The sequence below is a fragment of the Netta rufina genome (assembly GCF_964035555.1).
Source record: "Netta rufina genome assembly, chromosome: 4".
Lineage (NCBI taxonomy): Eukaryota > Metazoa > Chordata > Aves > Anseriformes > Anatidae > Netta > Netta rufina.
In genome coordinates this window covers 10,265,854-10,293,576 of record NC_140127.1, presented here as the reverse complement: position 1 = coordinate 10,293,576, position 27,723 = coordinate 10,265,854, and the positions used below count along the sequence as shown (strand labels likewise).

The window sequence follows — 27,723 nt, the reverse complement described above, 5'->3', positions numbered from 1 at the left end:
CATCTTTCCTAAGTCCTAATACTGCATCTTTTTCACTTTTTTTTTTTTTTTTTTTTTTTTTTTTCTTCATTTCTCTGTCTGCTAGGCTGTCACTAAACGCAGAAGGGTGAAGTACTTTTAAGTGCATGAATGGTATAAACATTACCACGGGGGCTCTGATGTGTAATTAAAAAGACACCAGGAAATGGGTTGCCAAATAGCTGGGCAAAGGCAGGAGTTTGAACTGGAGCATGGCATTGATCGTTCTCCACAAGGTTTGCTATTTCTTCAGACAGGAGACCCCTCAAGCCCCTTCCAATTCCGAATGTACAGAATTGGAGTGAACCTTTATCAGAGTAAGTTTAAGGTGCTTTTCTGTCTTGTCTCTTCTTGAAAAGAGACCTACCCCTAAACATTGGCGATTGTGTATATGTTGAATTAGAGTAACCTCTGGTTTGGAGATTACAAAAACAATCTAAAATGACAAATTCTGCAAATTTTACACAGCACAATGTGCTGTATAAGATATTTTTAGTTTCATTTTCAGCATACCCAGTACTTGGATGTGTTTCTTCACTAAAATTTAAAGCTGCTGCCTGCAAATTTATTGCCTTGGACATCTGCCTTAGAAGTCAGACAGCTATACTACGGAAACTGCAAAGCAGATTTAATGTGCTGTATAATGTGGTGCTGATTTCAGGTTTGAAAGTTTCATTTATCTTTTGTAAACTAAGGCAAATTATATAAATCTAAAATTTTGTTAATTTCTGAGTTTTCTGTTCATTACCATGTTCATGCTAACATAGTAGTTTAGTTTTTCAAAAGAAAACACTATCAAGTTAGTTTCCTTTTTGTTTTCTAGGATGGAGATTTTATCCAGTTCTATAATTATATTTACACTGTAGACTTATAGGCAAATATAAAGTTGTTCTGAACTGAAAAATATCCATGTGTTACATTAATGCAGTTAAACCCGAACTTAGTAACTTGATTCTCCGTAAAAAGTCTTGGAAAAGGCCAAATACAGGCAGTTTTATTTCATTTTATTTTTTCTCTCTGAGCATAAGCTAAGCAGCTGCCTTACATCATCCAGTGTAATATGGATCAGGTTTGTACTTTACTCATTGAGAGGGTTGCCAAAAACAAATAGAAACACTGAAAATGAAAAGCTCTGTATTCCCATACGACGACTCTTAAAATAAAATTAAAAAGCAAAATTCTGTAACTTCACTGGGAGTAATACATATAATGAAAATGCTCAAGTGGCTTTCTAGCAGATGCAAATAACTGGAGACGTTGTTTAGAAAATTCATATAGTGAATAATGATAGGTCTACAAGTGAACCATGAATATAGATTTTAATATGATTACTTATATCATTTGGTTCTCGGTGCAGTCATAATAATGACTGGAGCTTACAGATTAATTCTGGTTTTCATATCTCTCTCTTCATCTTTGTGTTGCTGTTTGGAATTAAATACATCATATCCAGAAAGATGCATATGTATCTTAAATAAAAAAATCTGTGCAATTTCATGTAAATTTTTCTGCATTGTACTTAACTCACAGAAATTGTCCGCTGTGCAAAGTGAAATTCTTATCTACCTGTTCAAATATCTTTTGATATCTTGCAAATATCTGAAATTCTTATCTACCTGTTCTACCTATCTAAGAATTAGTGAAATTCTTATCTACCTGTTCAAATCCAAAAATGAGATTTTGTTCTCAGTGCAGTCAGCAGAATTCCCGTAGAAGGTTGTTTTCCACATTGTGTTTTTCAAAACTAGTGATTTCCATCTTTTTTTAGAGCTTAAATATCTAGTTCATGTATGAATATGTCATACAGCACAGATCCCAGGAGATTAGTAGAGACCAGATATTAGTAATTTCCTGCTAATATGAAACTCTTCCTTTATCATTTCTGTCCTTGAACAGTATGTATCTAGGGAAAGCCTTTCCCTCATATGCTGTGACAACTTCTGTTATTTGTGCCTTTAATCGTAAAAAAGGTGTGTTGTTTCCCCACATAATTCTGTATTTAGCAGTGCTGTTGCTAATTCTGTTTAACTTCTCCCAGTTTCCTGGATGTTTCTATCTATGAACAGTGCAACTTTCTTTTTTTTTTCCTCAACTCTTGAAAGGAAAGAGGGAAACCTTAACTGTAAATCTTCAGCACTGAATAATAAGTCTCTCCCAGATGAAGTCATCGTCTCAATCACATATTTTTGGAATTGCTCCTCGAGACTCCTACTGGATTTCAATTTTTCTTTTGGTAAATCCAAAAGTTTTTCTGGAATGTGAGATTTGCCTAACTGCCATATAACATTTTTATATGTGCATAAGTGTCCTTCATCTCCTTTTTTTTTTTTTGTTAAATGGGGTACCATTTACCATGAAGTAAAAGTAATATAAATAAGAAGTAATGTGTATTCCAGTTGTGCCAAGGCTCTGAATTCATGCAGTATTAATGAAGGTTTTGATTAATACTTCCACATAAAACTAAAGGAGACAGAATAAAGCCTTTTCTATTAGCATCCCCACCCTTGTCTCTGCATTTTAATGAAAGCTTTGTTAATATTTAAAACACATTTAAAGCCTCGAGTACATAGGAAAGCTATGTATTGAAAAAAGATATGGACATTTTATTAAACAGAGCTATTTGAACAAAAGGATAAATGTCAGGCTAATAATGCCAATGACAAATTCTGCAACTTGCAACATAATTGAAGATTTTAAAAAGTATTTTGCACTTTCATCCTACACCAAAAGGAAAAAAGTGTCACTGGGCAAATACTATGCTTATATTTAGATGCTTCCAGCAAATCACTGCTGACTTATTCACAAACACTTAATTTAAATAGTATATCTTTTGTTAAATATTGTAATACAGCACTTGTAGGCTCCTGAAGTGCCACTGCACTACAATGAATCAAGTAATGTGTTCCTGCTAACTGAATGAAGTATTTTAATAAGCAAGCCTGATTCATTTAGACATTTCCATTCATCAGACGAGAATATTATGCTGTATGAGAAGGAACAATGCTGAATATGCTTTTGATCACAATTTTTCTAACAGATTAACTCAGTTCTTAGGTGAAAAATAATAATGCCTTCAGCCCTGATGCTTAGTGGGAAAAATCCTTGGAAACCAGTCGGGTAGAAAAAGGAAAATATTTTGCTTACTGTTCAGTGCATCCAGTCACAGTATGCTCTAAACTACTTGGACTTGTGTTTAAAGAAACGTGTCTACATTAAACAGCCAGAAGCCAACCCCTTCATTCAGTAAGGTCACACGGAGCTGTAAAGTAGAGTGCATCATGTTGTGTTCTGATTTTGAATTGCAGTCTGCTTAGTGCACTCATTTAATACGTTCAGATGAGCCAAAGCTCTGCTCTAAAGTGCATCTAGTACAAAGAACTTTCCCTTATAAAAAATGATGAAGTTAGATGGCCTTACAAGGTCCCTTTCATTTTCTTCTTCAACTATTTCTTCTTTACCTCCCTCAGTGCTTAGGTAGGGAATAATCTTTCTATCTCTTTCTTTTTCTTCTGGTTACTGACAACCTGGCCTCTTCCTTTTCCCTATTTCCTGGATGTGAGTTCCGACTATTTGACATGGGTAGAAGAAAGGTAGGAGAAATTTGTCTCTGTGGATACCATAGTCCCAAGTTCACTTGATCTATGCACTGTGTCTTGCTTGTTCCATGCTTATTATATATAAAATAATAATAAATAATATATATATTAAAAAAAAAAAACCCTACAAATCTGTGGACACTGCTAGAGATTTCTGATTTTTTTCTTACAGGTCAAAAACTGTATGTTTTGTCCTCTGGATGTAAAATGACAGAATTGTTTTACCCAGTGAAGATTGATCTAACAAGGCATTGGTTTCAGTTGATATTGGCTTTCTGTAGAACTTCTAATATATATTTAAAAAAAGAAAAAATCAGGCCTATGTTATGGAAATTTGAATACCTGGAACTGCAAGCACTCTAAATCTGTGGTCATGTTTTTCTAAGCACAGGTCTTTGGCTTCTCACATTCGTCAAATGTGTATTAATATATGCTTACGTGTGTATGGATGGGCACTTAAGTTCATGTAAATTTTCACTGAAACAGATTTGAGACACTGTGTTGTGGTTTGTTTGTTTTCTTTTGGCCCTTAATTCTTAATGTTAACACTGAGCTGTAGCATAGCACATCAGAAATGCTATAGTATTTGAAGAAGTAGGTGTGTAACACTACTCCTTTTCACATATCCTCATGCTTTTGTTTATCTTCAGTGGTTTCGTTTCAGTGGTTGAAATCCATGAAAGTACTCATATAAGTAATAATTACAATATTTAGCTACAGGCATTTACCACCATATTTCTGAATGAGTAAAGTCAAATGCTTTAAATCACAATCCTAGAAACTTTTTTTTGATGGAAATTGGAATATAGTTATCAGCTATACTCCCTTAGCTTTTTCAAGGGTCTTCATTGTTTGTAATTGTTTTTAATATGTTATGAAAATTGACATTCCCCAGGGCCTAATTTCTTAATATATGGTTTAATCTTATGTTATTCTCCCCTGTTCTTTACTCATCCCCCCTCAATGCTCTTCTCTGGTGTGTCTGGCTGCGTGCACAAACACACCTTTGTGGTCAGTTTTGTTTCACCAAGTAATCATTGTCCTACCACTAATAATAACAGCTCCTGAACATTGATAATCATTTGTTAACTGTGGGGGAAGATAATACAGTGCAATTGTTTTTACTAGTAAAATATTCAGAAGATAATCTACATAATGGGATGGTATAGATGGTTTGTGTACCAGAAAACTATAGCAAGGAGAGGGGGTACCAGCTAGGCAGAAAATACTCTCAAGCTCCACCAGGTGCATGCTCTGCTCCCCAGAAAAAGAAAGGTTTCTGACAGCAGTGCCTAGAAGAGTCTAAGGAAGAGGGTGAAGAATGCTGCAGGTGCCACTCTAGCTTTGTCCACAAATCTTGAACTGACGTCCAAAAATACGTGAAGTGTTAGCTGAAAAGAAACCAAGGTGCTTGGCAGCCACTCCAGAATAAGATTAAGCAAGATCCTTCGTGGCAAGAGAAGGGTGGTAACCTCAACATGGGGAGGGAAGAAACATGTCAAACCTAGATTTATAATGCCGCAGCCAAGGTTACTGCCTGCTAACTCTTTGGGCTGGGTTGTTGTGGGAAGCAGAGGGCTAGCCCCAACTTTTTGCAACATTTTTGATGGTTGTTTTCAGCCTCTGGCATGGTGGAATGGGGCAACCTGCCCTGCTTGTTATAGCACTATGACTTCATCCTTGGCTAGTGGTCCTAGGGCATCCTGATGCTGTGCACTTAAATTCAACATTGTCTTGATATCAAACTGCTACCTACATTTCCTTTTAAAGTTTTTGTTTGTGTGTTTATTTTACTGTACATCTGACTCTTGTGTCATCGTCCTTTTATGTTATCTTTCTCCATCTCAGCTGTGGTCTGATTTACTTTGTGTTTCATTCTGAGTCATCTTTTTCTGTATAAGGAACTATGTGCGCTTCATGGCATATATGGCTAGTCATGAAATCATGGTGTTTCCTTCTCCATTGAAGTCAAAAGTGGTAGTTTTATAATCCTCTTTTTGGGTTGCTGTTAAATATCTTACATTGCCTGTTTACTGTGAAAGCACTTTTATTTGTCTGAGTGTAGATGAAGAATTGTATATATTTTCCTTAAATAGTTCTGGGTGAAAGCAGTTTGTTGTGAGACAGAACTGCAGTCCTGTAAACGTGTCTTAGGTTCATTGCTACTATAAATGTAAAATCTGTCTTTTTACAGTACTTAGAGTATTTTCTGTCTGAGACTCCACAAACATTTACACCGATTAAATAAGACAGACTAAATCCAAGAATTACACAAACATTTTCTTTATGCATTGGGATTTTATGTTAGAGATGGATGGCCAAAGACATTGGCACTGTGAGAGTTTCTTTCAGCCTGTGGGTAAAACCTAGTTCTGTTCCTGGTGCAAAAAATATAACCTTTTTGATAACCTCTCGCAGCCTGTGCAGAAGAGGCTGATGTTGTCCACCCATTAAAAATAAAAAACATATATATTTTTTTTACATCTGGTTGGTAATCTGAAGCAATTAGTGTTCAAAAGTAAGATGCAAACATCAGTAGAAAAGTAACTCAATACAGTAAAAAAAAAAAAAAAAAAAAAGTATGCATATGAAAATTTAGTGCTGAGAATCTAGTACTTTTAACTCTCTCCAAACAACAGTATATGAAGACGCAACTTTCCATTTCCTTTGCGTTTTCTTCATGTATCTCCCACCCAAGCCCAAAGCTGACTCCTTGTATTCAGACTGGGAGAACTGCATGCCCCTTGACTTAATCCAAGTTACCTATCAGCACTGTTTTACTGTTATAGGCCTGTTTGATTAGATCATTAACTTGAAAATGCCAGGATTTCTGGTTCTGGCTAAAATTATGGTGATTTGTTTGTTTGTGTGGTGTGTTTTTTTTTCAAGGACAGGGCAATTAAAAAAAAAAATGGAGAAAAGTTGGGAGAAGAAGGTAAGGTCAGTGCTCACTTATGAAAAAGATAAATCAGTAGAATGAACAGAAAACTGAACTTCCACTTACCATCATCCAGGTAAACACACTTTGAGAAGGGAAAGAAAAGGGGATTGTTGGTGCTGACACCCAGTCATATATACAGTAGATTTTATCTACTTCGGGATCTTTTCAGAAATCAAATAAAAGATAGAGCTAACTAAATTTCACCATCCACAATCAAATTGGGCAACATTTAACCTAACATTACTTTTTGAGGGAAAAAAAAAAAAAAAAAAAGAGAGATGTCTCTATAAAATTAATAATTCTGAGACCCTGTTAGCTACCATACCGATCAATTGAAAATAAATGTCAGTGACTTTCCTCTGAAGGTATCTAGCAGGAGTAGGTACCTCAACAGTGTCAATTAAATTGTCTCCCTTCCTATTTCTGTTATTTTCATCTGTGTGTGTCATGATTTTGTGCTCTGCTTCCTTATGTGATGATCATATAACTGGGGTGGTGAAATGTGTGATGTAACCAAGGAATCAAGGAATTTTTTCCTACGTTTTTTTTCTTCCCTCTAAGTAATTTACACTTAACAGAGAATGAGTTAACTGAATTACATGATAACCTGGGCAGGGTAGGCAAGGTATGTAATTTTACTTTTTTCATTCACTAGAAAATTTAGTAGTATAGTGTTTTCCTAAAGTATATGTTGGCGAGTAAATATTTTTATAAAAGTTTACTTATTTGTTTATTAGAAGAAGAATCAGACTTTTCATTTTTATTGTTCAGTCACTTGATACTGAAACTTGAGTATCAAGGTATTGTATGCATTGCAGAAGCATCAAGGGCCCCTTTATCTAAGTTCTGTGAAACTTGTCTTGGAAAATGGAAATGTTGCATTAGGTATTTTTTGTCTCTTTTTGCTGGTTATTCAAAACAAATAAAAAACTGTCTTGGCTCATAAAAATACCCTGGGATGATAGCAGGAATAATAAGTGATACAGAGATTTGACAGCTTGCAATTTATGTGTGACTGCAAAATATATGTTATGTGGCCACATGGCCTGAAGTCTACATGAAAGAACATGAATTTGGTTGAACATGAATGTTGCCTACTATGGCAGCACTGTAATAAGTTTTGAAAGAAATAAAAATTCACTTAATGAGCAATAAAATAATATGAAAAAAAAAAAAAAGAAAAACATTTTTGATGATTTCAAGAATTGTGTCTTTATATCCTTACAATGTGTTAGCACAGCCACGGCTCATTGAAAGTTCTAGCTCCATCCTCTTTGATATTTCTGTTCCTTTGTTGTTGTTGTTTAAATGCTCTTAACATTTTCCCAAATGAAGAGAATGTGGCTTAAAAATCCCTGTTTGAAATTCTGCAACCCTGTGGCTCCATATGTAAAAGGAGTCCCCTGGAGAGATGTGCAGCAACCTGGAGAAACTAAGTATTATTAACGGAGGGGAGGACAAAAATGGGAGAGAAGGTTAAACAGGGAAAGAGGTTTTCCCTGGACAACTCAACCTATTCCATTTAAAAGAAACCAAGCTTTTATTTATTTATTTTTTAAACTGCCTTTGAGCTTTTAAGTTTGATTTAACATTGTTTCAGTGAGGCAGACGTTATTTTGGATTATATACTTAATGTTTTATAGTTTTTGAAGGCACAAGGCTATCTATGGAGATTATACATTTCAAGTATAGATGTTAGGAAGGAAATGTGTACAGGGTCAGATTCAGGCAAAGATTTTAGTCCAGGCTTAATTTCATCCTTATTAAAAATAATAATAGAGCAAGAAAGGATGTAGTTATTTAAAATAAGTTCAAGTTGCAGCAGGACTAAGCAGGTTCATATGGTATGTGCTATCCTGCATAAAAACAGTTTCCTAAATGAGACTGATGGATGAGGTTTGAATATTGGTGACATTCTTTTGGCAACTCTCCGTGAACTGATGTGGCATTTAGATCTGCCAGTTTTGTAGGACAAGAACTGCTGTACAAAGTCAGACTAAAAATTGACCTGACTTGTTTCTAGCAATGGCAGTAGTAAGTGCTACAGAAAAGTACTAGAATAAACTTGGTATTTCTTTCTGCATTCTGACTTTGTGCTCTGTAGATATTTCAAACAACTGTATGGGGCTTTGATTTTTGGAGCATGATATTAAAATGTGTCATTACTTCATGAGAGGGAACAATATCATGCAAGATCTTGAGTGCAGATATGAGTGATTTCTTTGATGCACCATGTCTCTGTAGGAACTGATAGAATTAAACATGAGCATTGGGATTAGCCACAAACTTTGAGTTTTAGGCATATTCACTTAACATTTTGCGAGCTTCGTGATGGTCTCTATAGATCTCCAACAAATCCACACAGGATTTCACAAACAGATCCCAGAGTCCAGGTATTTTAATGATCTCCTTTAAATTCACTGCTGCCTTCTGAAAGCAACTGTGCATTTCCCATTCAACAGACAAGTCTTCAAATCCATCCTTCTCATACTCTAAGAGGATGTTCTTCTGCTTAGACCAGCTATAGTAGTCCAGCAGTCCCCTGTAAGCCTGAATCAGTTTCATCTCTTTATCCTGAACAGTTGTTTGTTCTCCAAACCTTCAGTTTTTTGCCAGGGACAGGTTTTGGTAGGCTTCACCTAAACCTTCAAGTACCTTTTTACTCCTAAAGTTTTCATCTATGAAAGAGTTGAACTCTTATGCTGCTATGCGAATGGTTGCACAGAATTTATGTTCCTATTCTACAAATAATCTCTAATGGACCCACGTATTCTGTAGAAAAGTCTTTCTCTAGTGCCTCAGTGTAGAAGGTCAGAAACTATGTGGCTCTTTTCCACTGCTTCTGTAGTGTGGCGTCCAGAATGTAATTTAAACATGCTTCCTTGCTCTTCCTGAAGCTTAATTTGTGTTCATGGGAAGGTGTGGCTCAGTAGAAGTGCTGTGGCAGGCAGGACTGGTGCAGGGCTGGCAGCAGGGCACTCCCCACCTCAGCCAAGGATAGCTGTCCATGGCCACATGGGGAGCGGCCAGCACGGCGGCCATTACTGGCGGCCTAGCGGCAGCACGGCCACTACAACCCTCGCTGCCTGAGGGCGGCCGCCATTTTGACCGTGGCGGGGAGCGGGGCCACCTGGACGCGTTCCTGTGTGACACGATTTAGGTATTCCTGCTCTGGCAGGGGTATTGGACTAGATGGTCTTTCAAGGTCCCTTCCAATCCCTAACTTTCTGTGATTCTTATTTACACTTATTTACTCTACCTGTTTTATTGTTGGTAGTCAGGTGACATTAAGAGTATGGAAAAGATTTTTTTTTTTTTTTTTTTTCTGGAAGATGTTGCTTGTCTGTTCTTAACATCATTGGCATGATATAAGTTGAACATTCTCTCATGATACAGAACTGACTAATGAACTACTTTATTTTTAATTTTGATTTCAGCAATGACTTTTGACTCAGATAAGTGTTAATACTGCTATGATAATACTAATACTTCCAGGTTACCATTTTCTAATCCTCCCAATCTGATCATTTTTTTTGCCTTAGTCTTCACTGGCAATGGCTCTAGCCACATAGCCCAAGTCCCAAATGGCAAAGGCAGTGACTGAAAGCATGAAGAACTGCCCACTGTAGGAGAACATCAGGTTCAAGACCAGCTAAGTAACCTAAAGGTCCGCAGTGTTGGGACTGGCACTGTTGAATATCTTTTTCAGTGACGTAGACTCAGAATCAAGTGCTCCCTCAGCAAGTTTGCTGATGAAACCAAGCAGTGTGGTGCAGTTGACATTCTGGAAGGAAGGGATGGGATGCCATCCAGAGGGACCTTGACAGGCTTGAGAGGTGGGCCTGTGAGAACCTTATGAGGTTCAACAAGGCCAAGTGCAAGGTCCTGCAACTGGGCTGGGGCAACCCCAAGCACAAATACAGGCATGGATAAACTCAGCATGAGCCATCAATATATGGTTGCAGCCCAGAAAGCCAACCATATCCTGGGCTGCATCAAAATAAGCGTGGCCAGGCGGGCAAGGGAGGTGATTCTTGCCCTCTGCTCTGCTCTCATGAGACCCTCCTGGAGTGCTGCATTCAGCTCTGGGGCCCCCAGCACAAGAAGGACATGGACCTATTAGAGCAAATCCAGACAGAGGAAGGCCATGAGGATGACCAAGGGGCTGGAGCACCTCTCCTATGAAGACAGGCTGAGGGAGTTGGGGTTGTTCAGCCTGGAAAAGGGAAGGCTCTGGGGAGACCTTATAGTGGTCTTCCGGTACCTAAAGGTTGCCTACAGGAAAGCAGGAGAGTAGTGATAGGACAAGGAGTAATGACTTAAACTAAAAGAGGGTAGGTTTAGATTAGATATAACGAATAAATTCTTTACTGTGAGGGTGAGGCATTGGCACTGGTTGCCCAGAGAAGCTATGGATGCCCCCTCCCTGGAAGTGTTCAAGGCCAGTTTGGATGGCGCTTTGGAAATCCTGGTCTAGTGGAAAGAGTCCCTGCTTACGGCAGGGGAGTTGGAACTAGATGATCTTTAAGGTCCCTTCTAACCCAAATCATTTTATGAAACTATGAGAAGCGCTTGAGTCTTTCCACACTCTAAGTGCAGATTAAAAGACATCCATGGCATTTTAGTAGATAGAAGCCAAGTCTAACCGCTGCTTTTGGCATGGATGGAGAGATTGTGTCTAACAGGAAACAGGAAATGAAGGAAAAAAGAAGGGATATAAAGAATGAATGAAAGACAGACCTGAAGTGGATAGAAATAATATTGGCATATTAGAAAAGAACTTAGGATAAACAAAAGAAAGCAAAATCAATCAAGACTGTGTGCTTAACTAAGTTAACTAATTCACCAATCATGTCAGTGTTCCAAATACAAGGGTTTAGAGTAGTTATTAAAACAGAACAGACATTTGTAAGCTTTATTTTAAGATGAATTCTAGAAAACTAATTGCCTAGCTTTAAGAAGTTTATGAATGTAAACTTGTATCACAGGCTATATTTATCAAATAATAGTATCAATTGTTTTCCTTAGAAACTTTATTATAAACAGATTGTTTTGGAGAAAAATTATTAGAAAACATTACCAAAAGCATTTCACAACATGTACATTACAATTAGGATGGATTTCAGTTAGTCAACTGATAATCCTGATGTCAATGTTTATTAGGCGAGAAGAAAATTAAAACAAAATAAATTCAAGTGTTTTAAGGAGAAGGTGAAATGAAGATGGAAGTGAAATGCAGTTACTCATTTTCTGCATCTGATAATTTTATTTGGGTAGTTTTCAGATGAAATGATATAATTCAGTATTGTGTCTGAGAAAACACTTTTAAACATGTCTTTTCTGAAAAATATAGTATGCCTATAGCCTGCATTATGATCTTATGACACACCTTGAAAAGGATTTAGCACCCCCGGTTTTAAAGATGCTTTAAGACTTTTCAAATCCTTAAAAGCAGAGTCTGCAGATCAAGACCATTGCTATCAATGCTGGAAATAAATCAGAGAATCTGGATTTATACCTGAAACTCCCAGGAGGGGAAGTTCTCCCAAGAAAAGCTTCATGTGACAGGCTTAAGCTCCATAATGTTTTCTACATTCAGATATAAATCCATTTATAATGAAGAGGAGAAAAGGTAACAGTAGTTTTAATATCAGATTTCCCCTATAAAATGACATTTTTATCTACACACAGATCCAATTGCAAAAAATACCACTCCCTGAAAATCCAGGAAAGCTGATTTCTAAGGGATGTCCTAGCATTTCATTTTAACTCTTAATATTACTCATTATTCTGAACCAGATCAAGGAATACATCAAAGAAATTGTTGAAAAGAAAGCATCATATGATGTGCATTATCCCAGAACTGTTCACAACAGTAGTCTTTATTTTAAGCCTCCAGTCCCACCACTACAAGAAGATCACTGCTACAAGTAAGGGTTGGTAGGATCAAGTCCTATTATTATTCTAGAACAGAAATTGCTCAGTCTTTGTGAAATTAACACCCATATTGACAAATTATACAGAGCTGGAAAGCTGCATCTAATTTGCATATAAACTGTCTTTACTTTTTCAAGCAAAATAAATACTTCTAGGGTCAGGCACTGTCATGCTGGAAATTGTCACAGCTCCCGTCCCGATTTACATCACTGAGAATTTGCTCCACTGCCAAAAACAGACTTGAATGAATGAATGAACTTAACTCTTATCTGAGTTCATTTAGTAATGACATGTCCACAGTTCGTGAACTAATCCTTCAACTCCAGGGTAGCCAGGGGCACTCTTGTAGACAACATTTTTAGCCCCTCCACTGCAGGATTTTCTTCAAAAGTGTGCAGTTAAAAGTGCTTTCACTTCTCTTGACAACCTGCCTATCTGTTTTATTATTGTCATTGCTTTCCCTCAGGCTCTGCCAAGAAGTTTGCACTTGCAGCTTGATCAAATTACATGCTTTCCCTTGATGTGAACATGTAAAACACCATTGTGCCTGGTTCAGGAAATGACAACAAATTACAGAATGTCCTTTATTTACGTCACTGATCTGAATCCAGTCCAAGCCACTAGCAACTGACTGTCATTCCTAAATAACCCCTGTGAGATGGGAGAGAGTCTTAATCATTTTATTTTTATAAACAAAGTATTTTATCAACATGAACAAGAAAAGCCTAAAAATTCACATATGGTGTAGCTGAGCTGCAGCTGAGCTTCACTGGAAAGGGAAAATATTTCCAACAGATGTTGAACTGTAAAGCAGCACTTGATTGACAGCAGCATCTTGAAATGATTGAGGAACAGAGGCTGCTCCTCCTTGTATTTTAATTCACCAAATGGGAGCTTCTAGTTCTCCTCACAGTCACCATTATGATAATAATATTAGTACTGATTAGGTATCTAAACACAACAGCAATAATCACAGTAATAATACCACATAACAAATAGCAAAGGTAGTAATTTACATAAAAAGTACTATTACCAATTACCTCTAATAATGAGAATTTGAGGAATATCTCAACAAACCTATGCCACTAATACTCTTCTCCAGCAGCTTTTAGAAGCTCAAAAAGAAGAGAAATAAAACCAGCAAATCCTGGTGGCTTTTTCTGTCAGGCTTTGAAGTAAGACTCTCAAGTCTAATCACGCACATCAGCTGTGCCTTAAAATTATAGATAAGATGGAGTTTGAGATTATCTTTGAATGATTTAGTGTTCCCATATCAAAAAAACAAGCAAACTTTCCTTTGGGCAAGTAAAGCCATGTTCTTCTTTACTCAGGTTTCATGTTTTTGTTATTCGTGATACCAAAATTCTTGCATTACTTCTCACTTTATGCCAGGTCATGAATTTTGTCTTTTACATATTGATCCCTGAATTTCTCTTCATCAGTAGTATTATTTTTAAGGTATGGTATTATTGTTATTTGGAGGGCAGAGTTTAGTTGTTATCATTCTGTTAAAATAGAACTGCTGTCCAAAATTCTTGAAGATGGATGTGGTTTCACATTAAAATTAATCAACCTGATAAGATTAATAATCTTTGATGATCACATAAAATTTTCCCAGGTAATTCATTATGTAAATGAAATATTTAATACTGGATCATTATTTCTTTGAATGCATACCATCTGGGCTATCATATATGATAATAGATCGTAATCTTGCAAAGAAGGGTATCAGAGTTTTTGCCAAAATTAGAACTCTCTGGAAACTTTCAGAAATCTCTTTGGCCTCTGTAGCAATTTATGAAGTATATTTTAAATACAGATAGAATAGATGCTAACTTATGCAGCTCACAATTTGTAAATTAAACTCATATACATCATAGTTCAGTATCTGTCACTGCAATATTTCTTTTGCAATTCCTGTCTGATTTACCCTTAAAAAAATATTGTTGCATTATTTAATATGATGCTTAAACTAATTCATATTACTGATAAGCTTTTGTGTTATCTGATAAATCAGCATTCAGAGTAGGAAGCATTTCACTTGGCCATGCTTGTGCTATCAGATTGTTGACAAAGAAAATTAAATGTGCTGTTCTCATTAACAGCAGTGGGAACTGAATTTACAAAACTGAGATGAGAAATCTCTTGCATTAGCTCTGCAGGCCAGCTCACATCTATTGCTAATAGAAGTCTACCTGTGTTATATACCAGCTTTCAGTCGCTCTTCAAAGTAATCTGGCATTTAACTTGTGTTTTCCATAGCATCAACTGCCTGTCAGCACATAATAAACTATGCAATTTTGAGAGCCATGGGGTTGAAAGGAAAATATCATAAAATAGGATGTGTGATGTAGTATTGAGTGCTATATGCAGTGCATGTGAATAGAATTTGTGTGAGTGTTTACTTAACTCATCTTCATGGGAAATAATTTTTACTGTAGGGTAGCAAGGTCAGTCTTACTGCTGTTGAGGTACATAGGAAGTGCAGGACTACTCAGACACTAGGGGATCAGCTCAGGACTGATTTTATTGATTAAGGGAGTTACATGAAATGTTACAAACTTCTAAAAAGGCAGAAGGTCTGGAATCAAAATTGTGCTCTGGAGCATCATTCTGAACTGTTTCATTTGAAATTTAGTCCTGCATTTTTCTAACCAAATGCTTTTGTCACTGAAGTATTCATAACATTTTATTTATTTTAAGCTGTGATAGGTACTTATAAAGCTATAGTAGTGGCATCCTAAGGAGATGAGGTAGCTAATCTATCCCAGTTTAGAGAATGGGAGCTCAGACATGAAGTTGAAAGCCAAATTGTTGGAATGCCTTGATATTCCTTTGATACAAACAAAAATGATGCAATTGTTGGGAGCGGACAACAGGGGCTGCTTAGTATTAGGCAATAAGACTGCTTTGTGTCAGACAGCATTAAGAGAAACTTTTAAGAAAAAAATAATAGTTTTCTGTTTGTTTTTTTTTGTTGTTGTTGTTTGTTTGTTTTGTTTTGTTTTAATTTTATTTTGTTGTTGTTTTTAATCTTGTCATTACCAAGTTGAGCTAACTGAGTTGTGTTTGAATAATAGAATTGTTTAGGTTGGAAAAGACCTCTAAGATCTTGAAGTCCAACCCTTAATCTAGCACTGCCAAGTCTACTACTAAACCATGTCCCTAAGCATCACATCTAAATATCTACCAGCTTGGGGGGCTGGGTACACAGAGAACAACTGGTCTTATACTAAAGGCTGAGGTAAAGTCATTAAATACCTCAGTCTTTTCCTCATCTTTTGTCACTATGGTTCCCCCCCATATCCAATACAAGATGGAGATTCTCCTTAGTCTTTCTTTTCTTGTTTATGTCTTTCTAAAAACATTTTGTCTTGTCTTTAGCAGCAATAGCCAGGTTAAGCTCAAGCTGGGCTTTGGGCCTTCTAATTTTCTCTCTGCATAGCCTCATGACATCTTTGTAGTCCTCCTGAGTGGCCTGCTCCTTCTTCCAAAGGTCATAAACCCTGTTTTTCTTCCTGAGCTCTAGCCACAGCATTCTGTTCAGCCAGGCTGGTCTTCATCCATGCTGGCTCATCTTTCAGCACATGGGAGCAGCTTGCTGCTGTGCCTTTAGGATTTCTTTCTTGAAGAGCATCTAGCCTTCCTGGACTCCTTTGTCCTTCAGGGCTGCCTCGCAAGGGACGCTGCCAACCAGCCTCCTTGATAGGCCAAAGTCTGCCCTCCAGAAGTCCAAGGTGGTAGTTCTGCTATCCCCTACTCCTTACTTTTCCAAGGAACAAAAACTCTTATTAATAAGTGATTGCTGTGCCCAAGAAGACCTCCAACCTTTGCACCAGCCACAAGTCATTCTCTGTTCACAAGAAAAAGGTCCAGCAAGGCACATTCCCTAGTAGGTTCACTCACCAGCTGCATCAGGAAATTAAATTCTGCATAATCCAGAAACCTCCTAGATTGTTTCCTCTCTTCTGTGTTGTATTTCCAGGAGGCATCTGATAAGTCCACCAGAACAAGGGCTAGCAATTGTGAGAATTCTTCTGACTGGTTATAGAATATTTTGTCTGCCTTTTCATCCTGCTTAGGCAGTCTATAGCAAACTCCCATGATATCTGTCTCATTGGCCTTCCCCCTGATTCTTACCCATAAACACTCAACCCTGCTGTCGCCTTTATTAAGCTCTAGACAATGAAAACACTCTGACATACAGGGCTATCACACTGCCTCTCATTCCTAGCTTATCCCTTCTGAAGAGTTTATAGACATCCATTGCAGCACTGCAGTCATGTGAGTCATCCCACCATGTTAGAAAATCACTCAGAGTGATAAGAGCCCTGTGAAAGAATTGTTGGAATTTTGTCTATACTGTGCTATGGTTCTTGCCAGCACTGATGATGGGCAATTGAATTGCTCTTCTCACATGAACTCTGCATCAGGATAGAGTTGTGGCACTTATATTCCTCCTGGATGCATAGGTTTAAAAAGCAAGATAAAAGGAAATTCAATCATCTCATCACAGCTGTCAACATCTTACCTTTGACTATATATATATTTTAAGTAGTTCATTATATTCCTGTGGTTTCAAAAGTGGGAGTGAGAAGTGGAAAGAGAGCTGTGATTCTTTAATGTGACATTGATGATAACATTCCCTTTAAAGTTTAGGATGGGTCATAAAAAGGCAAACTATGATCAAAGGAGATAATGAAGGTTTATGAAAAGTTACTGAATTTTCATTGAGTTAATTGGATACAGAACTGCTTGGCTAGGACCTTGTCTATCTTTTGTGTCTTTCCTTGATTTTTTTGTGCTTGATGTGGGGCAGTGGGAAGCTCTTAATCACCCTAAGTTTTTCTAGCAGGGATCTCATAGGGCACTATAGGCATTGCAAGTGAAGAATCTTCCGTGCTACAGAAGAGGCTTCACATTCATCTTAGCTGTATATTAAAGACAGGTGACAGTAGCTTCATTACAGGAAAAATCCTAACTCTGCTATCAATTTCCACTTCACCTGTCCAGATTCCTTGTGCTTATGGGCTTTGCTGAATTCATGTAATTGGAAGGGGGGAAAGAGACCACTGTAAACTGTGTTAACTTAGATCTGTTAGCCATAAGTCTTAAGATAACTGATACGGCAGCAGTAAGATTTGGGAACAGATATATGAGAACTAGCCAATTTACACATTGTGCAATCTGGCTCTGAGCCATAAAAGTATTTTTTCTCAGTGCATTCTCTATACTTGCAGATGAACTCAGACTATACGAATTCCTGCAGCTGCAATGAATTCTTCTATTCTAATGACATGCAGTATCTTTTCTGCCATCTTCTGGGTTTTGGAATATTTTGTTGTTGTTGTTGTTGAGTGGTTTTCACTGCTGCACAGAAAATGAATTAGAAGTATAGCAAATGCATCTGCTTGGCATAAGAACAAAAACAGATTTGAGAAGCCTGGTATTAAACCCTAGATTTTAGAATTGCAGGTCTTGTGTTGTAATAATTACAGGTTTTACAAAAATTTTAATACAAAGAATTCAGGAGAGAGCCTTTCTTTATTCCAAGTAATCCCATCCCTTTTCTTCCCAATATGCACCAGTTATTTCCTATGGGATTTCACTGTCTTTGCTTATCCACCAATTTCCTAAACTCTAACAATAAACTGAAGGTTTTAATTATATGTTTTGTCTCAGAGTGCCAGGACTAGGAGTTCAAGAGATTAAAAAAAAATATATATGACTCCAAACTTAATATGATGGATAATAAATTGATTCCACCCAACTTTGTAGGCTATATGGACTGCCAGAGCTGCTGGTCCTGTTGCCAGTCCCATGGCACACCCTAAGACTGGAAGTCTGTGCATGTAGCCTGAAGTCATTCATCATAGCTCGTCTTCCCTCTTTGGCTAGGAATTCCATGCTAAATATATCTGCCAAGGATGCACCACAGAGTCCCGTCCTGTTAGATGGTTTGATAAAAGGTTTCGGCTCTCCAGTCCAAGAAATGGAATGCTGAAATTAATGATTTGAGTCTCCACCATATTTTGTTTTTGCTGAATCATGTCAATACTTAGATGCTATGAACAAATCAGTAGGAAATGTAATGTGTCAATTCATTCAACAAGATTTATTTGCAATGAATTTTTCAGCCAGATTCCTTGAGAATTTGAGAAGAGCAAAATAAAAGTGAGGCTGAGCATTTAAAAATGAGAGGTCTGATCCAAAGATGACTGAAGTCAGTAGATTTTACTCTATTTCTTAGGCCTTTGATATGGGATCTGAGTGAAAGAATTAGCTGTCTGGGATTTTTATTTATTTATTTATTTATTTATTTATTCATTTAAGATAAGATTAATGTATTAGCTAAAGAATAACAGTTATTATTTCCTGACTTTCAGAATCTGCTTTATCTTTTGTTCTTCTGCATTTAAGGAGAGGTGTAGTGTTGTTTTTTAAGGTAGTAATTCATGTTATGTTATGCACCTAGGATTGATTTCAATGTGGGAGGGTTTGATATAGGGTGAAATAGCCAGCCAGATGCCAGGAGAAATTACAAAGCACTGAGTCAAACCTAGAAAAGACAAGTTTGTCCCATGCAAAGAGACATTTTTTCTTAGGTGTTTTAAGTGAGAAGCCTGTGCTTTACTAAGCAAAAGAAAAAAAAATCTCTGTAAAGAAAAAACAGCCATACCTGATACTCAAAGAATTGTTTCATCCAAGAAGAAAGAGTAGAAGCCAAACCCTTGAAACAGTGTCATTGGTTGTCAGTTCTTTGGTGTTTTGTTGTTTGTTTTGGTTTTGTTTTGACTGGTTAGCAGCAAGCCATTATCTAATCCATTAGAAACAGCTCCATGAAGTCTATGGCAAATTTCAGGTTTGCAATGCTAATAAGGCACTTTATTAAGTAGATACCATGTGGTATTAATTGAAAACAATGTCTAAAAAGACTGCCAAAACCCGGAACTCTAATGCTACCATTATGAGCTATGAGTTTAAGACTTTTCTCCTATTCTGTCAAGGAAGGGTGTATCAGTAGAATTTTAAATTCTGCATAATGCAAATTTTAACAACATGATGCAGTGCCTTAGTGGTAGAACAGTTAAAATGTGAAAATAGAAAATGGACCTGTCTGCCTGTCTCAAAAATGTTTCAGATAGTGTACACAAACTTTTCACAAGCTATTTGTTTCTCTGCTGGATTGAATTTCCTGTCCCAAGTAGAGTTAAAAGTAGGTCATGAAACTTTTTTTTTTTTTTTATAAATTTTGAGAATACATTTTTTTTACAGTCTTCTTTTCGAAAAGAGTTAGAAAATATTTGCCCTAGTTTAAAAAAAAAATAATTAAACCTCACTCTGAGACAAAACCTGGAACATTTCCAGCTAGAAAGTAGAAAGCAGGTAGAAAAATAGTAGGAATAGAATTCAGTACAAGTTATGCTAAAACGCTCCCTCCTGTATTATCACTTAAAAACAGATTTATAGAGTTTCCAAGGTCCAGCACTAGTCAGAAATTAGAAAATGACCAATTTATTTGAATGCCAACTTTCATAATTCAAACAATTCATGTGTATGAGCTATGAGAGAGTTTATTTTAACCTGAGCAGACATCTGGCATAGAAAACTTCAGCACATGCGGTTGAAATTGCAGTTCAAACAAATGAAAAAAGGATGTTTCATAGCACAAATCATAAAGTGACCTTAATAACTACTGAATAAACCTCCGTCTATGATACCTGTCTGCTAATACAGCAATTTATGCTCCTATTCTCTATTTCTGCTGCTGTTATTTCTGAGCTATAGTTACATTTGCCCTTAAGCAAAATAGCTTGGTTTCCTTTTTAATATATTTTTTAACCTTCTTCAAGAAACATCTGTCATTGGTAAAATTTGGTGGATAACTAAAAGAGGAGATGTCTACTGTAAAGCAATCTGGATTAATTGATAAACTGGGATTTGAGGGATCAGAGTTTTATAGGAAAGCAGATTATTTGGATGGGAGATAGAATTGTTTGGATGAAGGAGGGACCTAAAAATCTGAAATTTTCTTCACCCTACTTGCGGAAGTTTGCTTTCCTATTATAAAAACATCAATCATCTTGAAGCACACAGATATCCCCTGGACAGAATACACTGCCTTGATGCTGAGAGAGCATCACCTTTGGATAGAAAGGGCTGTCCTTCATTTCTTGTTTAAATTATGCCTGACATCCCACTGTTGCCTGACTGGAAACTTGAATCAAGTTCTTCCTTTCTTCTTGCACTGATTCTTGGCTTCAATCACCATGCTGACTTATGAGTAATGACATCTGCAAAGATATCCTTTCTTAGGAAGATCAGTCATCATTTGCAGTGACACAAAAAATATTTTTTATAGACAAAACCTCTTTGGTCTCCATTTCTCAGTGTTTCAGCACTCTAAACAGAATTACTTTTGGTGCAATGTTGTTTTTAGTTGTTTCATTGGGCACCATCACCAAGCAGTCTGGTTCTGTCTTCTCTGTAATCCTCCCTCCATTTTTAGCTATAGTCAGCAATTAAGATTCCCCTTCATCTCCTCTCTGGAATGAATAAACCTGGGTTTCTACTACTTACATTCTCACAATTGCAGCCCAGGCTACAAGAGTACAGACCATGTGAAAAGCCTTGCAAAGTCAAGCAACCTGCCATCTCCTCATCCACTGAGCCAGGACTTCTCATTGTAGAAAGCAATCAGAAAGATCGAGTATGTTTTAGCCAGGAAATCACTGCCACCTGTTCCTCAGCACCTCCCTGTCCATCGTGTCTTTGGAAATACCTCCCAAAGGGATTTGCTAGATGCTCTCCCAAAGAACTGAGGTTAGGTTTACCAGTGTGCTTTCTTAAGTCCTCTTTCTTGTGCTTTTTGGAAGATGCGTGTCATGTTTGCCTTCTTCCAGTCACCATAATCTGTCAAGATCAGAGAACATAGTTTTACAGTGATAACTGAACCTGTCACATGCAGTCCTCTGAATTCTTTTGCTTATTTAAGAAGCCTCTCATTAATTTACACGTGTCGCGATTGTCATTCCCCGAGACTGTGCCACCAGGTGCAGGAGCTGGAAGGCCTGGAAGCAGACCTTGCCAGGACAGATTCAGGCTAAGAAAGCTTAGAGTTTGTGTTTGTTGTCTCTACATGGGGAGTCCTACGTCCAGTCCTTCACATACCTACATATCCTTAAATCTCCTAGATGCATGTAACTTCACCTGAGTGCCATCCAACTTCTACCTTTCTGTAGACAGCTGTTAATGTGCTAATTAACAGCTCTGCTGTGGAAAAAACAAACAACAACAACAACAAAAAAAACACCCTAATCATTGTGTTTTGGTCTCAAGGTTAGCAGTCTTGGCAAGCAATCCCATCATGGTGTTGAGGTTGAAGAGACAATCTTCTGGTCTCTGTCAGCCTGGCTGTTTTGTGTAAGCAGTTGGTATTTATCAAGGCCATGATTTTCGCTTCCCTAACTGTCTTTTTGGTTTACTTTATTTTGTTTTACAACTCCTTTTTGACCTATCTCACTCGTAAGTAATCTGTTATAACCAAGGACAGTCAGGCCCATAGGGAAAAGGTTATATCTTTTATAAGACCAAATAATACAGTTGGAGGAAAAACAAGAAAGCTTTTTGTCTCAGAGGACTTTCATTAGTTTTCTGAGCCCAAAGCTTGTTCTCTGCCCTGACTGTATCTCTTGGTCTAATAAAAGATATTACTTCCCCCTACAAGCTTAGCCTGTTTATAGAATTACACCAGCACAGCTGCAGTGACACTTCCATATGAGCAGGGGGACAGAAGCAGCTCACATGATACAAAATCCTGTGTATACATTAAGGCTATATGTTCAATACAGTTAGCCTGAGCATAGAGATACAATTAACGCAGAAATAGATTGGGCTGATGAAAGAATTAGTCCAAAAGAAATACGGCCCTATTAGCTATCTGGAGATGGGAACAAAGTTGTCACTGTATTAAAAGTGGGAATAGAGTTGGTGGAGTGGCTTAAACCTTGTGTTCATCAGGGAAATAGCATGTAACTGTAAAGAAATATTGAGGAAATTCTCTTAGCTACTGAAGTGAGGTAATTGTGAATTTCATTAGCTGGGGGAGAAGGACGTTGGTGAATATATTACTAGGTAGTCAGTTTGGGGTTTATTTGGGTGCCAGGGGGTTGGACTTAGCACTGCTTGTTTGCGTAAGGACTTAGTCAATTTTGATTGTTCAAGAACTTTAAATATGTTAAAAGCTCAGAATGACATTTACTGAGAGTAGGACCATCACGTACTGTGTAATGCTTACACAGGGTTACTATTAATACTTCCTTTAGAAATTATGTAGACTGTATTTTCTCAGTTTCTAAAATGGATAAGTATTGAATTGATAATTGCAGATGTCCATGCCAGGAACGTGATAGCCCAGTCATGAGACAAAGATGTTCTGTAAGGACAATGTGTCCAGACAAATAAATCAGTGAACTTTTCTGGTTATTGAATGCTCTGGAGAAACTGCTTGTAATCTCTGTAACAGCAGCTATTAGAGGATATTATTCCATGAATAAATTTGTATATGAAAAATAGATGAATTATTCACTTAGGTTTAGTGCATCTTGTGTAGAAGCATTTTACCTTTCCTGTAGCAGTACAAATTCTCATTTAATGAGTGTTTTAATGCAATGAAAAGATTGCTGAGCATAAACCCCAGGTGTTGTGCTAAAAATGGAGACATATTCAAGACCTATTCTAGGAAGAAATATAGTTGTGTTTGCAGGTGTAGATATAGGGTTGGATCCCCAGCTAGACTAATGAGGCTTGTTTTCATTAAAACACTCCCAAGTTACATCGACCAAGAATCTAGCCATGAGTGTCTTGTGTTCAGCTTCACATTTGCAAAATGTGATTGCATTCTGGGAATGCAATGAAGTGCAGGTAAAATGAATAATATATAACTAGTGTCAACACAGTTAATGAAAGTATCTAGAGTAAAGTGTTTAAATCAGAACTAATACTGATGGCCTAATAGTCTTCATCTGTGCTTTAGACAATGAACAGATGCCACACCAAATAGGCTCTTTTGACTTCTTTTTTTTGCTTGTGGGATTACAGCATATTACCAAGGATAGTAAAGATGGCAATTAGTTTGACAATGAAATTTTAAAATACCGTAATGCTAAGGAAAAAAAAAAAAAAAAAAGTAATAATAATAAAGTAGCAGAAGCTTGTGCTGTAGCATCAAACAATAGTATTAATTTCTTCTTTCTACATTTATCAAAACCAGTAACATTCTCTTTGAAACAAGTATAACATAGGTGAACACTCAGAGAAGTGTAGTCCAGACAGACAAGAGCCATCTTTCAAGCAAGCACTCTTTGTCCTGAAAATATTTGTACCTTCTCTAGTGTGGCTGTTAACCCAAGGGCCTACAGACTGGAAGATAATTATCATCCCCAGTGAAAACATTTGAATGTGCATTGGAAGATAACGCAGTTGTACCCACAGGCTGTTGAAAAACAGGCCTCCAGGATTATGTTCCTGAGCTGTATCTAGCATTTGAAGGGATAATATTATTTTTCCTTTCCAGCTGAAGTAATTTCTCTCTTCTCTTGGGAAGGAGTTTAACATACTCACTTTCATCAGCAGAGCAAAAGGCTATTATCTGACATATTCATGGATAGATATGCATAGTTAGAGCATTTTTGAACATTGCCAACCCCTCAGGTAACTGGTTATACAGGGGAAACAGCCCCGTAGCTATCAGGCAGGTAACACAAACATGGGGTAGTTGAAACTTGGGGAAAAATGAGGGTGAAGTGCTTAATTTTAGTTATATCTCTAATGATGATCATGATTACAGTAAAAAGCTCCATTAACATTTAAGGTAACGCAGTTCCTACTTCTGTTTGCTTACAGTCATATCAAGTGGGTGCAGCTGAAAATTGGAGCAGCAAGTCATCTGGGCAAATATCGTAGTTGTAATATGTTGAAGAAGTTAATTTGAGCCCAGTGATTGATTTGTTAATGTAATCAAAAATAGGCATTTCTCCCCTCTTAAAAGTAGTAGGTCTTTTCAAATGGAAAGATTATTTTTTTTTTAATTGGTATTATCCCTTGAAATCAAATCCTAGAAACACAATAGTGATGAGCATGGTATAGAGCTACTTATCTAGTTAACTAATCACTGGTGTATGTGCCACAATATGTTTTTAGAAGGAGCTTTGCAATGTTACAATAACTTAAAAAAAAAAAATAAATTAGTTGTTTAAAGTTCTCAGGTTCTTTGCACAATTTCAGCATTTTGTATGCTAAACAGAATCTCTTATGGGAATACAGTCTACTAGAAAATAAAATTCTCATCCCTTTCAAGTTAGATTTATAATATGTTTCTGTAGTTTTAATTACCAAGATACAATGTTAATTTATTTTTGTGGCAACTTCCAGTGTCATTAGGGCAGTGATTTTCATTTGTAATAAAAATGTACTTTACTGATTCAACTATTCTAGAGAGGGCTTATTAGAGGCCTTCATCCTTCAAGCTAATGTTTTATTATTTTCCATAAGGATTCTTTATTTAAGCCTTCAAATATTTAACTACATATCACTTGCCATTTAAATGTTTATGATACGTAGATTGTTCTGTCAAGATTATTCACTCTAATGATAGCAAACGCTGGCAGTGTAGAAAGCGATGAGTGTGTAAAATTACACTGCAGGCCATTCAGGTTCTCCAGAGGAATCTACTAAAATGTTTGGTCTTGGTAGGCAAAACTCAGGTTTTTTCCTATCCAAAATTATTTAACCTTCCTGTTTGGTTCAACTGAAAGATAAAGCAGAACAAGTTTTTTTGCAAACACTTCTCAAAGACTGCTTAGAAACTTTGTGTCTAAGTATCAGACTAGCTTTTTTAGGTGTCTGAGTAAGATTAATAGTCTGCCTCAGTAATGCTATTTTAATGTTTTGGTTTGGTTTTAATTTTTAGTAGTAAATAATAGCAATGTAGAAATACTTGACGTTTTTACAAAATTGTATCTGAACCCTTCTTTACTAGTCAATACTTTTTTCCTACCCTCTCAGCATATGAGATCCATGCCCAGTCATTACCTCTTTCTCTAATATGGAAGTACCCACTCCTTTATGCGGATCCACTTTCACTTGCCACCAGCAGATCTAGTTAGGATCTGGCTATTCTTTTCCAAAGTACTGATTACCAGTGAATACAGTGAGTTCCAAACTTGCTTTAAATACCACATGTTAAGTAATGCATGAAAGCGTAATGTAAATATTTTTGACAGTATTTTTACAGTTCACCACTCAGCTGTGAATGCTGAACAGCATCACCATCAGTAAGAAAGACAATTACAGTTTTTCTGATGGTCATATGTCTCTGAGATCACTGAGGGTATCTTCAGAAGGCTGTAGGAGCACAGGTCTTACTTGGACACAACCTTTCTTCTATGTAATTATGTCCTGTGGTATGTGAAAGGAAAGAAGCTAAATGCATTTTCTGTGCTGAAGGTGAGTGCTGGTAGTTAGAGAGGAAATTGCTTTTGATCCTTATCAGTTCAGCATTTGGTTATCACTGTAACAATTCTGTCAGGGACTTTAGAAAAGAAGTGAGTACAAAAATAATTTCAGTAATGGTTTATTGATGCTGTAAAGGTCTGTGGGTTTAGAGCTGAGATCATCTGGAAAAAAAAAAAAAAATCTTCAGAAGGATTATCTGAACCATATAGAGGGACAGACCCCTGGTATGAGATAGACCATTAACTATTTCCTGAAAGCACCTTTCCAGTGCTCAGTGCTCCTGGCTCCTGCTAGATCTTTAGGACTCTAGCTGAACACATCTGCTCTCATTGTGGTCACATGTAGCAGGGCGATGTCCTCTTTCATAATCCAGGTATCACAATCACTACCATTTCCTCAAATTCACACTTGGCCTTTCTGTTCTCCACTTCCCCACATCTCATGGTCCAAAAACAGCCTGCAGAAGGAGGTGATACTTTCTTTAGAGAGTAGAGAAGAAAATTCCTGTTTGCTGTGGGCTTTATCTACCCAATGCATTTACGTGGTCCAAGCTGTTGCTTGTAACAGGTACTCTATTTGGTCAATGCTGTGCTAAGTTTATTGGTTCCTTTGCCATCATCTCTGATTCCTAACAAAGATGCTCTGTGCTGAGGGAGTAAAAAATCACCCCACAACCATATTTTCTGTACTACCAACTTCTCAAAAAAATATGATCCAATACATCATTTGTAATATCTAGTCCTTAATGCACTGAAAATTGGTGACACTCTAGCCATTCAGACTGTGAGCGTGGGTTATACTGGAATAATATTTTCTAACGTATCAGTGACAAAATGTTGCTTTGATTTACTAGCCAGCATCAAGCTAGTAAGTCAGTGACATATCCACCTTAGCAAGCCTCTTTTTATCTGACAACACTGAAAATAAATCCTGGATTTTAGGAACAGAGTATTGATCTATGTGTAAGCAAAGATTGTTTCAATCTTTGCATTTGCCATTTAAGCGTCACAGGAACCTGTAGAATCAACAGAAAGTGGTTTATCATCTAGTGCTATGCTTACTGCAATGTCATGTTAACTTCTCTGCAGTGATAAACTTGAAAGCAATTTTCAACTAACAGCTTATTTTTGTTTCCCTTTTTCACCAAAGGTCTTCTGACATTTCCAGGCATGCTTTGATACAAGCATGTAAAATAGAAATAAGTTAAACTGGCTGAAATTTCACGTGAATTTCTTGTTCTCTATCCACAAAAATAATTTATACATAGATTTTTTTTGGTTACTGTTGATGGTTTGTGAGCAGGTGTTTTATAGTCCCTGTGCATGGCAAGCATATTGCACTGTCATGTAAGAATAGGAGATGGCCTCATCACATCCTTCTATGTGCTACATTTAAGAAAGAGTTGGCAAATTCTTCTGTGCTGAACAACAGAGAGCACAAGCTACTTTGATGTGGCATAAGTCTGAAAAGTTTCTAGACGGGTGCACATACGCTTCAAAATAACTGTATCATCTGTCCTGGACAGTGGTACATGTTCTCACACTACTTCCATAATAATTCCTTTGTCTCTCACATTGGTAATGAGAGGTGAATGTGTCTGAGGAGACGGGGCCCAGATGTGCTGGCTGGGATAAAAGTAGCATCTTTTCACATGTGTCTTTTTTTGGCTTTTTATCTGGTTTGGAAGGAGTGTTTTCATGCCAGTACATCACTGAA

The 27,723-nt window shown here is 37.0% G+C and overlaps 1 protein-coding gene and 1 pseudogene across 3 annotated transcripts in view; one reads left to right on the top strand and one right to left on the bottom strand.

Moving 5' to 3' along the window:
- Window positions 1-27,723, top strand: part of GRID2 (glutamate ionotropic receptor delta type subunit 2) — a gene marked incomplete at both ends in the record, with an annotated part of 702,974 nt that overhangs the window by 522,514 nt on the left and 152,737 nt on the right. The window lies entirely within an intron of this gene.
- LOC311209391 (TATA box-binding protein-associated factor RNA polymerase I subunit A-like) lies at window positions 8,665-9,597 on the bottom strand (annotated as a pseudogene). The gene is made up of 2 exons: window positions 9,542-9,597; window positions 8,665-9,446 (listed from the first exon to the last, which is right to left on the bottom strand). The product of its transcript is annotated as a TATA box-binding protein-associated factor RNA polymerase I subunit A-like (transcript).